The sequence below is a fragment of the Adiantum capillus-veneris genome, chromosome 30 (assembly GCF_014529385.1).
Source record: "Adiantum capillus-veneris isolate H3 chromosome 30, ASM1452938v2, whole genome shotgun sequence".
Taxonomy (NCBI): Eukaryota; Viridiplantae; Streptophyta; class Polypodiopsida; order Polypodiales; family Pteridaceae; genus Adiantum; species Adiantum capillus-veneris.
In genome coordinates this window covers 50080284-50094046 of record NC_140960.1, presented here as the reverse complement: position 1 = coordinate 50094046, position 13763 = coordinate 50080284, and the positions used below count along the sequence as shown (strand labels likewise).

Here is a 13763-nt window from a genome sequence, read left to right as displayed (position 1 = left end):
TTTATTGGTCGGGCTTACAGGGCTTACATCATGATGTTCAAGAGTACGTACTAAACTGCCATCAATGCCAAGTTAATAAGGCAGAGCGCCTCAAGGTAGGTGGTCTTTTAGATCCTTTAGAGATTCCACAAGGTAAGTGGGAAAGTATCTCTATGGATTTTGTAGTAGGACTACCTACTACAAATCCTGGCAATGATGCCATTTGGGTAATTGTAGACCGTCTCACAAAGATGGGTCGATTCATTCCCACTAAGACTACGGTTAAGATACCAAAATTAGCATGGCTATTTGTAGAGCATACATATAAACTCTATGGTCTTCCAGCTAGTATCATTTTGACAGAGATCAAAAGTTTGATAATCACTTCTAGAGAGTTGTGTTCCAAAAGTTGGAAACTAAACTTAATCTAAGTACGGCTGATCATCCAAAAACGGATGGTCAAACAGAAAGAGTTAATCAAGTGCTAGAGGATATGCTATGAGCGTACGTTAGCAAGAAGCAAACCAATTGGGAAGACTACTTACCTATATTGGAATCTGCTTATAGTAGTTCAGAGTATGTGACTACAGGCTTTAGTCCATTTATGCTTTTGTATGGATTTCAACCTAGATCACCCGTTACGGTGGGGTTGGCTAAGGAGAAGATACAGCAAGTGAAGGATTTTCTCCAAGACCATTTTGACATGCTTCGAGTTTCTCGACAAAATGTTAATCAAGCTCAAGATCGATATAAGAAGTACGCAGATGAGCATCATCGTCTTGCTACTTCGAAGAAGGAGACAAGGTTTTCCTCAAAGTTCTGGAGCATTCAGAAAGTCTGAAGACGGGAAAAGTTGCTAAACTTTCACTACGCTATTGTGGACCGTTTACCATTCTCAAACGTATAGGTCAAGTGGCCTATAAGTTAGCTCTTCCACAGCACTCACGAGTTCATCCCGTTTTTCATGTTAGCCGTTTACGAAAACAACTAGGACACAATGATAATGTCATTGACACAGGTGTGTTGGTTGACCTTATCGCACCGCCAATCATTCCTCATGAGCCCAAAAAGATTTTGGATTCTCATGAGCTTCGCACCAGACATCATGTCAGATGACAGGTGTTGGTAAAATGGCTAGATAGACCTGAAGAAGGTTCTACATGGGAGAATGTCTCCGCACTTAAGAAACGTTTTCTTACGTTCGTTTTCGAGGATGAAAACGATTCTCCAAGGGGGGGTAATGTAAGGACATGGGTCCTATGGGCAAGTCCACTGGCACGGCCGGACAATGTGTACGCTAGGGGGAGGCTATAAGATAGCACAGTTGGGTGGAGACTAGCACACGGATTACCACTGCCCTTCCACATATATGTTTACTAAATTGTATGAGATTCTATTTTTGCTACTTAATGTTTGTGTATTTGATTTTTTCACTTTTAGGAAAGTATATACAACATTATGTGGGCCTACGAACAATATCTTGAGTTAAAAGAATTGATAAATAGCACCACACTCAAGATTCTTGCATTGTCTTGTCTTTTAGGCAGCAATCACATGCAAAAACAAAAGAAAAAAATCTCATTGAGGACGAGCTTGGCTATGTGGAAACCATAGCCAGTATTTGTAAACTATACTACCATGTTTGCAAGCAGCTAATAAGAACTTATAGTTCTGTCAACATGTTTGACATTCGTAATAAAGAAGCTACTAGAATCTTATGTTAATAAATTTTATTGAAGTTGATTGGTCTATGTTAAGTACAAGGGGACCAAAGCCACAATGAGGTAAGAGCCATCTAGCATTGGTCAGTTTGCTGACCCATATTCTCTCAATCCATGGAGGTGAGTTCCTATTAATCCTCAAGGATGATGGATATTTAACACTACCAACAATGATGGAATGGGAAAAGAGAAAGTCCAAGATTACCTCACTTAAATATACAATAGGGGATAGAAGGAGAGAGATGAGATGGATCATTGGAGGGAAAACAAAAAAGAGAGAAAAGTGACATTTTCCAGGTCTTGTTGTGAGAAAGTGACCAAGAGAAATGCTATTATGGTATATGTGGATTGGGGGGAAGTTTTAAGTGAAAAAGGTGTCCATTTGAATATTTTTTGAAAAAAGTCACTTTTTTAGCTAGAGCCTACACAGTTGCCAGGCGATGGTGATATCACATACCAAGACCATGAGACACGGTATAGTTTACAATATGTAATTATATATGTGTATTGCTCTCAAAAATGTTAGTCTAACTATCTATTCTTTATTTGCTGCTTGTAGCAGTCCCCTACAATGAAAGAATCTTAAGCATAGGAAGGCTATAAGAAGAATCAATAAAGATGGATCAAGAGTATAAGATATTATCAATGATGGGGGGCAAGGGACATCTCTCTAAAATGAACTAGTGGAGAAGGCCCATCAAAGAGAGAGAGAGAGAGAGAGAGAGAGAGAGAGAGAGAGAGAGAGAGAGAGAGAGAGAGATGCTATCGCTATCGACTATGACACAATCACTGCAAGATGTGATGCAATGCCGTGTGAAACGAGCATACAAGCAGGATATCTAGTTTGGCTCCATACTATATCATACTTAGGATATACGAGGTAGAGAGAGAGATGCGATTTATTTATAAAGACAATCTATGTTGCGACATCTGAGGTTGCAACCCTATTCCAAAGACAAAAGCAACAACTCTAACCATGAATATCACCACAAAATTAGCCACCGAATACAAATGAGAGCTAAAAAAAAATAGATTAATAGTGTCGTTCTTAGAAATGGATCAAAATACTTGTTGTGTATCAAACATCGATCTATTTGATCTTCTTGCAATCCACTAGAAACTCTTATTAATTAAAACCATTTGAAGGAAAAGAATATAAATAAATTAGCAATAAGGTTCCCTACTCTGCAAGCTCTTTGAAGAGTAGCCGGGGTGATTGGGACCTCGTTGCAGTGTTTAGTCTCTCTCTATATCTCCCTCTCACTCACCTACACCTTCTCATCACATCTCTCTCCCCCTCTTTATCTCTCAAGGGAAGAAGGAATCCTCATATTTGTTGGCATCCCCATTTTTCTTCATGCCTTCTTATCACACAACATTGAAGTGGCAATCGGTCAGCTCAAAGTATACATGCATCATCTTGAGATAGAGATCAGTCGAGCAACTCACAACTACTTATTGGAGCAAAAAACTTGGGATTCATGAAGAATGGCAAACTCTTAGTGCAAACACCTTTTTTCTCAAACTAGAATCAATCTTTCATGAATAGGGCAAGAGGCTAGTATTGTGTATTTGTTCCTCGATAAATCTCTCTTTGCCTTGCTGAAAGATCAAGAACTACAACACTATCCCTCCTTCTTAAGATCAAATCCAGAGAGAGATGGGTCCTCCCATTTATGATTCATTATGAAAGTTGCATTCAATTTACTGAAAACGTCCAATATTGGCACAACAAAATTTGGCATGGAGTAATCGGGTTAAAACAATCCAACAATGCACAAATCGCACCACTCAAAATCATTCAAAACATATAACCTTACACATGCCTAAAAGGGACATCTTGATTATGGAGAGATATGTTATGTGAAAGAAAGATAGAAAATTTAGTATCCAAAATAAGGAAGAATGTGTACTCTTCTATGTCCACCACAATTCAATGAGATATGGATGTGGCATAAGAAGATTAGAGACGATCTTAGGTTAAAGAAGTGCCATCATTTTTTAGTATAGGAGTGTTATTAAAAAAAAAGCTCCTAGGACATAAGCTTATAGTAGAGGAGTCAAAAATGGGATAAGGTCCAATTATAAGGCAAGATTTCAAATAAAAACGGCCTTGTTACTTACATACATGTAAGAGCCAATAGGGGGCTGAGGTCCAATTCGAAGGCAAACTTCAACCAAATATATTGCTAATCCTTTAGATTGATGATGGGGTTCCCTTGGTGGCACAAGATCTAGATACGGGCTATGTTCTACCAAGTTTTCTATTTGATTCTAGCAATCATAGCACAAGATTGAGCTTCTTCCATTTGAATTTCTTCTACACTGAGGTGAATGGCTGATGTGTCATAAAAGGTCTTAGACATTTTCTCATAGAGAAAATTGGAGTTCTTTCTCATTGTTTTCCATATAGAGCTTGACATTATGCACTTATGCTTGGGAGGTATTGCAAACCTAGCTAGGCACGGTTTGAGGCTAGGTCAAGGGTGGTCAACTAGCCGATGGTCTTTAGCACTTAAGAGCACATGATTGGGTATGTGGTTAACTATGTTGGAAAACCTCAATGCAAGAAAAATTATGGGAGCTCCTTGTGGGTATATATTGATAAATGTTTTATCCCAAATGGTGATCATGAAAAGATAGGGTGTATATAAAGAGCCTAAAGGCAACATGTCCCTTATCTTTGTGCCCAAGGAAATGATGTTGTAAGTGAGAACTTTGCAAGCCACGTCAAGTGCTAGTTGAAAACTATTTTGAATTCCCTCTCTCAACTTGCCTCTACAGGCCTTATAGAATTTTTGGAAGGTTTGCTTTTGCGAGGACCACACAATCTTTTAAGCCTTAAACTAGCATATTACAACACATATTCACTATCTTTAGTCAAACCCTAAACCATCAACTTGGAGCACCTCATCGTCATACATATCGCATCTAAGTCATAGGTTGCATGTTAGACCATAATCAAAATGTGTTGTGGTAGAGAAGAGTGGCTCTATCCAATCTTCTCACACTACATCGGCATATTACACAACACTACATGGTCATATATATTACATGTTTTAACTCTTTGTTTCCATGTTGAAGTGAGACATATTGTTATGGGTCCAAAATTTGGGTAATGAGCATGACAGTGCTCATTACACAGCTTTTGGAAAATGTGTTTAGTATCTAGTGACAAGCTTAACAATTTTTAGGGTTTAGGGCATGGAGTACCTTAATTCACGTTTTCAGGATATATGCAATTTTTTGGGAACTTGAAAGTCGTAACCACTCGTATATTCATGGGAAGAGCGTCGACTTCTGGGAATCTCATCTATGAGGGAGAGAATGTTCTACAAAAGGAGAAGAGGTGAAGTTCTTGGGCGTTTTTGATGTGTTCTTCCATTTAGTCAAGCAGTTTCATGAATCAAGCCTGAACAGTTGCTTGATGCTTGTAATTCAATAATTGAATGAAGAATGGAGTTATCAGATGTGTCTTTGTGTGTGTTTCTCTCTGACAACCTTCTTCTTCAGTACCTTTATGTATAAACAGTTGAGATGATCCATAAACTTTCTTTGGAGATGGAGAATGAGAGGTATTTTAGTACGGTTGGAATCTCATGTATGAGGGAGAGAATGTTCTACAAAAGGAGAAGAGATGAAGTTCTTGGGCGTTTTTGATGTGTTCTTCCATTTAGTCAAGCAGTTTCATGAATCAAGCCTAAACAATTGCTTGATGCTTGTAATTCAATAATTGAATGAAGAATGGAGTTATCAGATGTGTCTCTGTGTGTGTTTCTCTCTGACAACCTTCTTCTTCAGTAACTTTATGTGTAAACAGTTGAGATGATCCATAAACTTTCTTTGGAGATGGAGAATGAGAGGTATTTTAGTATGGTTGCGACAAATGAAGTAGTTTCCAAGATTAGTTGACTTCAAGAAGAGAAGGCATCATTGATGGTGGAGTTTTCTCACGTTCAAGCTGAAGTTGATTTGCAATTTTCTAATAGTTGTGAAGTTCATGATGCGCTTAAGAAAGTTGTTTTGGACAAGGATAATCAAATTAAGGATTTGAATCTTCAACTTACTCGAATCAAGAATCTGGAGTCTTCTTCAAACGTTGATATTATGCATGATATTTTGGATGATTATTATGTCTTAAATTATCGTTATGATGTCGATGCTTTTACAAACTCAATCAAGGAGAATGGAAGTGGATCTTTTTCCAAGGAAGTTCAGTTTATTGATGATACTCTTAAGGATTTGTACCAAATTTTTGATGTCAATGGTTTTGTTGATGCATAGGAGAGAGTTCTGATTGATGATTATGCAAGTCTTTCGTAAGTTTTTGATGATAATCAAGTAATTTCTCCTAAAGATGCTTCTATCTTTTATGTGATTTTGTGGATGAAGGAGATTAGGATGATCTTATTATCTCTCAATGGTTCTATGTTTTCATGTTGAACGACATCAATGATGGGTTTCTTGATTTTATCTGTTTTCTATGTCGAAAGATCCTATACATGCTTTATGCAAGAAGAAAAGAAGTGGAAGGAAATTCAAGGAACACGAGTCCAAAAATTTCAGGTTCATTCAATTGAAGTCAACTCAATTTTTGCAATATTGTTAAGTGCAATTATCTAATATCTATGAGGAGCAATTCTCTAGAGGTTTTCAAGTGAAAGTAGAAAGTGAAGTGATTCGCATTGGAGTTCAATATGTTTTCTTGAGTATTCTTACATCCATAACTGCATTTTGGTTGGGAGTTTTTTGTATGATGCAATGCAAAATAACTTTTTTATCCAATTGGAAGCCAAGTTTGGTGGATTGGAGGCAAAGATGTTATCAGGAAGACATCAGTGTGACTGGAGAGATTTGCAGCCAAAAAATGGATTTCTTGATATTTTTGAGGGCATGTGCAAGCCATCTTGGTGGTGTTTTTAATGTGTGAAGGAGATTTCAACCAATTATTTTCAAGCCTTGAATTAGATCAGTTTGATGAAGAAGCAGATTAGTTTAGATGTTTCCTAAATCAAGATTTTCAAGAAAATCAATTGTTTTGGCATATTGAGTCTAAATCAAGTCTCCAAGTGGTTCATTTGCATGTAGAGATGTTGGAGATGCTCAACTGGTCATGTCTAGGCTAAAAGCATGCTTTGGTGGTACAAAAAGGACAGTCCTTGACAGCACCTTTAACAAATCTTTGAGTTACAATTTCTATAAGTCACATGAAAAACTACCTATCATAATATATATCATTGGATAGATCTTCAAAAGAAGAATCTAAAAACACAAGGTCCAAATTTTCTTGACCTAAACTACAAATATTTTACTAGTTCCCACTTTTTCATTGGTAAAAGTAACATAGGTCCTTTTTCTGTACCAACAATCCATGCTTTCACTCTCTAATGGTTGCAAAGTTTGCATCCTACTTTGAATCTTTCTTCAGTCTTTTTGAAGAGGGTGAACATGACGAGTTCCTCAAAATAAATTCAACAGTAGTTCCAATCTTTGAAGTGGATATGGAAAAAACTGCAGATGTAGTTGAAATTCAGAAGCAGTCACCTAAATTGGGTTAGGAAAAGACAAAAAGATATCAAGAAAGACAGTGCTGGGTGTAGTAACTGGTGCAAAGAGATACAGTTTCCTTGATGGATTTAGTGGATGTAATCAAACCAGTATGGCTTTTGAAGATAGAGATAAAACTACATTTGTTATTGAATGGGGTGTGTATACTTCAATAGTCATGGATTTTGATTTAAAAAATGCACCAATATTGATTCCTCCAGAATGGGAGTTACCATTCCCTTTATTGTAGATGCATCCCATGTAGTAGTAGGAGCAGTCTTAATGCAAGAACCAAAAAAGGGATGGTTTAAACCAATCTATTATGCTAGAAGAATCCTCACACCTGCAGAAAAGAATTATATAGTGACCCCTGAGAAAAGAAAGAAGTTTGATTTGCAAGAACCTGAACCCTTCAAAGAGTCAACACTTGTGAGTGTCCGTACACAAAAATTAATTAGTAAGTTTCATACCCAGGTGGATGTGGCAGATGCTTACAAGGCATTGAAGTTAGTTAAGAACTTTATTGGTGAGAGCCAGTTGATTTTCAATGTTCTGAACAGAAAAAAGGTGCGGTTACAGAGTCAGATTTTTGGATTACAAAAGGAGGAACCTGAACCTGAAATTGAATTTCTACTTGAACCTGAATCTGAACCTGAACCTGAACCCGAACCCAAACCTGAGACAAAAACTGAATTTCTACTTCACTATGTACTTGAATTTGAAAGTGCACCTCAAGGCCTGAAATTACTTGAAGAAGAGGAGAGTTTTTGGATGTTTTTCGGCTTAAATATGCAACATTTTATGGGTGGAATTCCTGAATTTCAAAAAACAATTAAGTTTGAATTGACTTTATTTGAAATTTTTCAGTTGAAAAAGGATGATTTGTTACTTTATATGGATCATATTTTGCTGCGATGTGGGATTGATTTTTTCATCTTGGAAGGATTCTTATGGGAAGATTCCATTGAGTCAGAATTTTGACAAGAATTCTTACCATCAAGCTGTGCTAGGTGTTAAACGGTGTTTTGGGTGTAACTTCTTAGGCCATGGACATTACTTTAATGTGAATACTAAAGTCTATACCTTAATTCGTGTTTTCAAGATATATGCAATTTTTTGGCACTTGAAAGTCGTATCTTCATGGGAAGAGCATCAACTATTGGGAATCTCGTGTATGAGGCAGAGAATGGTCTAGACAAGGAGAAGAGATGAAGTTTTTGGGCGCTTTTGATGCATTCTTCCATTTAGTCAAGCAGTTCTTGAATCAGGCCTGAACAGTTTCTTGATGCTTGTAATTCAATAATTGAATGAACAATGCCGGAGTTATCAGATGTGTCTCTCAGTGTGTTTCTCTCTCACAACCTTCTCCTTCACTACCTTTGTGTGTAAACATGTAGAGCATGAGCCTCTACATATATCGTGTAAGCATAGAAGCAGGAGGTAATTTTTATTAGTGCTTCGACTCGAGAGTCAGGGAATTTCCGGATGCAAAGTATTTGTATGTTTTTGCTGACCAAATGCAAGCTGGAGCACCTAGTCTTATCGTGGATAAGTATGAGCATTAGTATTGCTGAGCGAATTGAGTGGATCTCAATAGGTTCACATAGGTGGGGCACCTATGTGAATCCTACAAATGCTATTACTTCTCAAAGAGTTGATATTGAACGGATGGCGGCATCTCAGATGGAAAGATTGGCCTTGAATCTTGGAAGGAGTGGCCAGAAGAATAAAGTTGTGATAGCTGGAATGATAATGCGAGGACCTAGGATAAGGACGCGAGCTTCAAGCACGATTATGAAAATGTCAGAGCAGAGGGGTGGACATTCAACCAATTTAGGGCTAGAGCATCCACATTCACAAGTAGATGTTGCAAGAGTATCGGGAGTGTGATTGCCAAGATGATTTCTTAAATTGCACGTGGACAGAGATGAACCACCCAGAGAACCACTTAGAAGAGCTCCTAGAGCATATGATTTGAGAGATGTGGCTTTGGGCAGGTTGTTTACGGAACGATGTGTGAGACCATCACAGGTCGCAAAATGGGTGAACAAAAAGTTTTTTGGATTAGGAGACTCCTTTGCACATAAGGCCAATTTTGTCCAAGTCATTAAGAAGCAAATGGTTGATGGCATGGAACCTTATGTGATAGCTAGCAAAACAGTGAGGCTAGCTTATACCTTGGATCCCCAAAGACATTTGGAAATGAGTTCGGCGTTACCATTTACACTGTGGGACACTCAGTCAAACCATGTGGATATCACTATGTTGTCAAATTTCGCCATGAAGGATCGACGCCCCTTTGCATTTTTCTTCCGCCGCATAGTCTGACGCACCTTACTCACCTGGTCTCACTGAAGTTGTGCCAGAGGTTGAGCTTCAAAAGCCCATAACCGCCAACTGCCTCTTGTAACCTCCTCAAGATCAGCGTCAAGTTGCCATTGGCGACCAACCAAATCCACCAATTGGATCCACTGAAAGGTGCACTCAGTGACCATGGCTACCTCTCCCTTTAAAGTGCCTCTAAAGTTATCCCGAGCAAAAAAAAAAAAAAACATACCAAATAGGTAGTTCTTGCCAATGCGCATGCCAAAAATAACATTTCCTTTCTTGTCCTGCCACCAAGCATCTATACTACTCTATTATGGGGAGCCTTTTTTAGGCTCTCCACGTGGCACACCAAGGAAGACTTCAGGAGCACAGAGAAGGCGGGCTTGCCGGAGCTTCATGGAGAGCCGTCGCGGGGGGGGGGGGGAGGGGCGTAGGGAGATGATGGGTCGCACGAGCCGCTCGGAGGGAGCTGATGGGTCGTGACGCAAGGCAGGGAGTGGAGGCAGCCGTTTCCGCGTTGCTAAACTCAGAGAGAGAGAGAGAGAGAGAGAGAGAGAGAGAGAGAGCTGCTATCGGCATGGCTGCAGTCGCCCACCCTAAACCGCGTTGCTAAACTCAAAGAGAGAGAGAGAGAGAGAGAGAGAGAGAGAGAGAGAGAGAGAGAAGTGTTGTCCGAGGCGCTGTTGTCCTAGGCACTGCTGCAAACGAGCTGCTGTCCGAGAACGAGTTGGTGTCCTAGGCGCAGCTGCAAACCTGCTAACCGACCCAGGTAGCTCCACCTCTCTATCTCTCTCTCTTTCTCTCTCTCTCTCTCTCTCTGTATACCTGCGGGTGTGACAGCTATCGCTTCCACCTAGGGTGCCGCCATGCCTTTAGTTAGGTAGTTAAATAGTTAAATACTTGGGTTGTCTGTAGTTACTCCGAGTTGCACCCACACTAAGGCCTCATCTCCGGCTGCCTAAAAAATGGCAGTGCGATTCTTGCCTTTCAGCTCTTTCAGACCATGAAACTGGAAGAAATCCTACCCGATTGTGTACCATTTGTCCTCCTCCTGAAGGCGTGCTCTAGCTTGGAAGTACAATAAGAGTGCAATGTTAGCGTACAAATTAATAAAAAAACCTAAGTCGTTATTGGAGGTTCAAGACAACAAAATTAGTAGAGCAAAGACTCTAGTGAGCTCGAAAGAGAGAGAGAGAGAGAGAGAGAGAGAGAGCCGGCTGCATGGAGAACGGCCAAGCCCAATCAGTGTTTGGGAAAAATCATTTTTCTGAACATTCAAAATTCCCTTTTTCGAATTTTCCAAGAGGAAATCTTGGAAAATTACACTAATTTTCTCTATTTTGGGGTGGAATTTCTCCTTTCCCCCTTGCCTTCAACCGACATTTTTGAAATTGAAAACGGCATCTATACTATCTATACTCCGTCCTTACACGTGGCTACATGGTGATCATTATTCGAGTGTAGCAACGTGAGCCGCGAGGAAGCCGTTCGGGACCCCGGAGATGGGAGATGAAAAGGCCCTTACACGTGGCTACATGGTGATCATTATTCAAGAGCGTAGCAACGTGAGCTGCGAGGAAGCCGTTCGGGACCTCGGAGATGGGAGATGAAAAGGCAAGGATGGTGGGGAGCTTGGTGTGGAATGCGAGAAGGCAGGGACTGCAAGCAACGAGCAGGTGAGAGTGAAATGTGGAGAGACAAGAAGACACTTGGAGTCTTTGGGTTTCTCTTATTTATGCAACTTTATAATTTCAGTTACAAGATTTTTGAAATGGAGTTCCTCTCTCTCTCTCTCTCTCTATCTATCTATCTATCTCTCTCTCTAGAAGGATAAGCGCATGTGTTCGACCTTAGGCCCAATTAGTGTTTGATAGGTCATTTGTACATCTCTCTCTCTCTCTCTCTCTCTCTCTCTCCCCCCCCCCCCCACAAAGACCAAGGAGCCATATATAGAGAGTGAATAATAATAATATAGATGAGCCCCCTTTTGAATAGAAGCTGAAAGCGCTTTGTTGCCAATCATAGGGTCTCCAATTGAAGAGATTGGTGAGAGCTTGAGAGTGATTGCTAAAGAGGACCACAATACAAATTATCATTGTCTCCTATGCATGCAAGTTGAGAAACTTCAGCCAATAAACCAACACATCTTCCTACTCTCTCTCTCTCTCTCTCTCTCTCTCTCTCTCTCTCTCTCTAGAGACGATCGAGACAATGGCTTCTCAATAAATATGTATATTTATTTTATTTTTTCTTCCATGTGTATCTATGTGCAGTAAAATGGACCTAACTTGCACTACACCTGTACCTCTTGCAACTGCAACCAATGGTGCAAGCTCCTCCCTCATAGAAGTATATACTTCAACCAATGATGATGAAGAGATTGTGACACCTCTTCCTATTCATAGTGTGCGCGGTGCAAAGAGGCTAGCCCGAACAATGGGTGGGCTAACCAAGAGACAAGTTCTTGAATCTCTTGGAGAAATCTGCAAGTCTGCGTGCGATCGGGTGGAGACAAATCAGCTGAGCACTGTGGAGATGCTCCAAACACTTAGCTCCAGTGCTCATCTTAAGGGTGGACTTGCATGGAAGCTGCATGATGAAATAAAAGAGACCCAGTCAAAGATCTTGGAAAATCAATTGCACTTACAGACAGCCATAGCTTGAATTGAGGCGAGCCAATTACAACAAGCCTTGGAGTTTCTTGGGAATTTTCACACAGTGCTCTTGGGAGTTATAGGGGCTAGCGCAATGACCAAGATCATGCCCTGCGTGAAATTGTGCCCACTTTAAGGAGTACTGTGAACAAATTGGGTGCCTTAACAAAGCTACAAGGTTCTGGAGTTTCAGAGATTCGAACCGCTTCAAATAAATTGGGTGCCTTGACACACTTACAGGGTTCTGGAGTTTCAAAGATTCGAGCTGCTTCAAGTAAATTGGGTGCCTTGACAAAGCTACAAGGTTCTGGAGTTTCAGAGATTCAAGCGACTTCAAATAAACTGAATGCAATGGTTAGACACAATTTTCCAAAACCAAACAATCGTGTTGGTTACAATGCACGTGAGCGAAGTGCAAATCGCTTATGACATATGTAAAACATTGCTATGCAATGAGAAAATGGGAACTTTACTTTATGTAAGTTTTTAGAGTTTTTCAATTTAAAAAACAAATCTGAAATGTCAAACATCAAAGACACATTATGGTGTATTTTCCTCTACACACGTGATAGCACATGCATGTATGTAAACTAGGATTATGGTGTATTTCTCTCTCTCTCTCTCTCTCTCTCTCTCTCTCTCTCTCTCTCTCTCTCTCTCTCTCTCTCTCTTCATCTGCTATGAAACTTCAATTATTATCATGTTGGTTACAATATGCACGTGAATAAAGTGCAAATCGCTTATGATATATGTAAAACATTGTTATGTAATGAGAAAATGGGAACTTTGCTTTATGTAAGTTTTTAGAGTTTTTCAATTTAAAAAAGATATCTGAAATGTCAAACATCAAAGACACATTATGGTGTATTTTCCTCTACACACGTGATAGCACATGCATGTATGTAAACTAGGATTATGGTGTATTTCTCTCTCTCTCTCTCTCTCTCTCTCTCTCTCTCTCTCTCTCTCTCTCTCTCTCTCTCTGCTATGAAACTTCAATTATTATCACGTTGGTTACAATATGCACATGAATAAAGTGCAAATCGCTTATGATATATGTAAAACATTGCTATGTAATGAGAAAATGGGAACTTTGCTTTATTTAAGTTTTTAGAGGTTTCAATTTAAAAAAGGTATCTGAAATGTCAAACATCAAAGACACATTATGGTGTATTTTCCTCTGCACACGTGATAGCACATGCATGTATGTAAACTAGGATTATGGTGTATTTCTCTCTCTCTCTCTCTCTCTCTCTCTCTCTCTCTCTCTCTCTCTCTCCATCTGCTATGAAAATTCAATTATTATCATGTTGGTTGCAATATGCACGTGAATAAAGTGAAAATCGCTTATGATATATGTAAAACATTGCTATGTGATGAGAAAATGGGAACTATGCTTTATATAACTGATACATACTTACTTATACACATGTCAAACACCAAAGACACGTTATGGTGTATTGACCTCTACACACGTGATACCACATGCATGTATGTAAACTAGGATTATGGTGAATCTCTCTCTCTCTCTCTC

The 13763-nt window shown here is 39.4% G+C and overlaps 1 non-coding gene across 1 annotated transcript; it reads left to right on the top strand.

Moving 5' to 3' along the window:
* The first annotated feature begins 4379 nt into the window (after positions 1–4379).
* On the top strand, positions 4380–4517 carry LOC147417928 (U4 spliceosomal RNA). Its single transcript, XR_015187370.1, has one exon. It is a non-coding gene; the product is annotated as a U4 spliceosomal RNA (small nuclear RNA).
* Positions 4518–13763: the final 9246 nt, after the last annotated feature.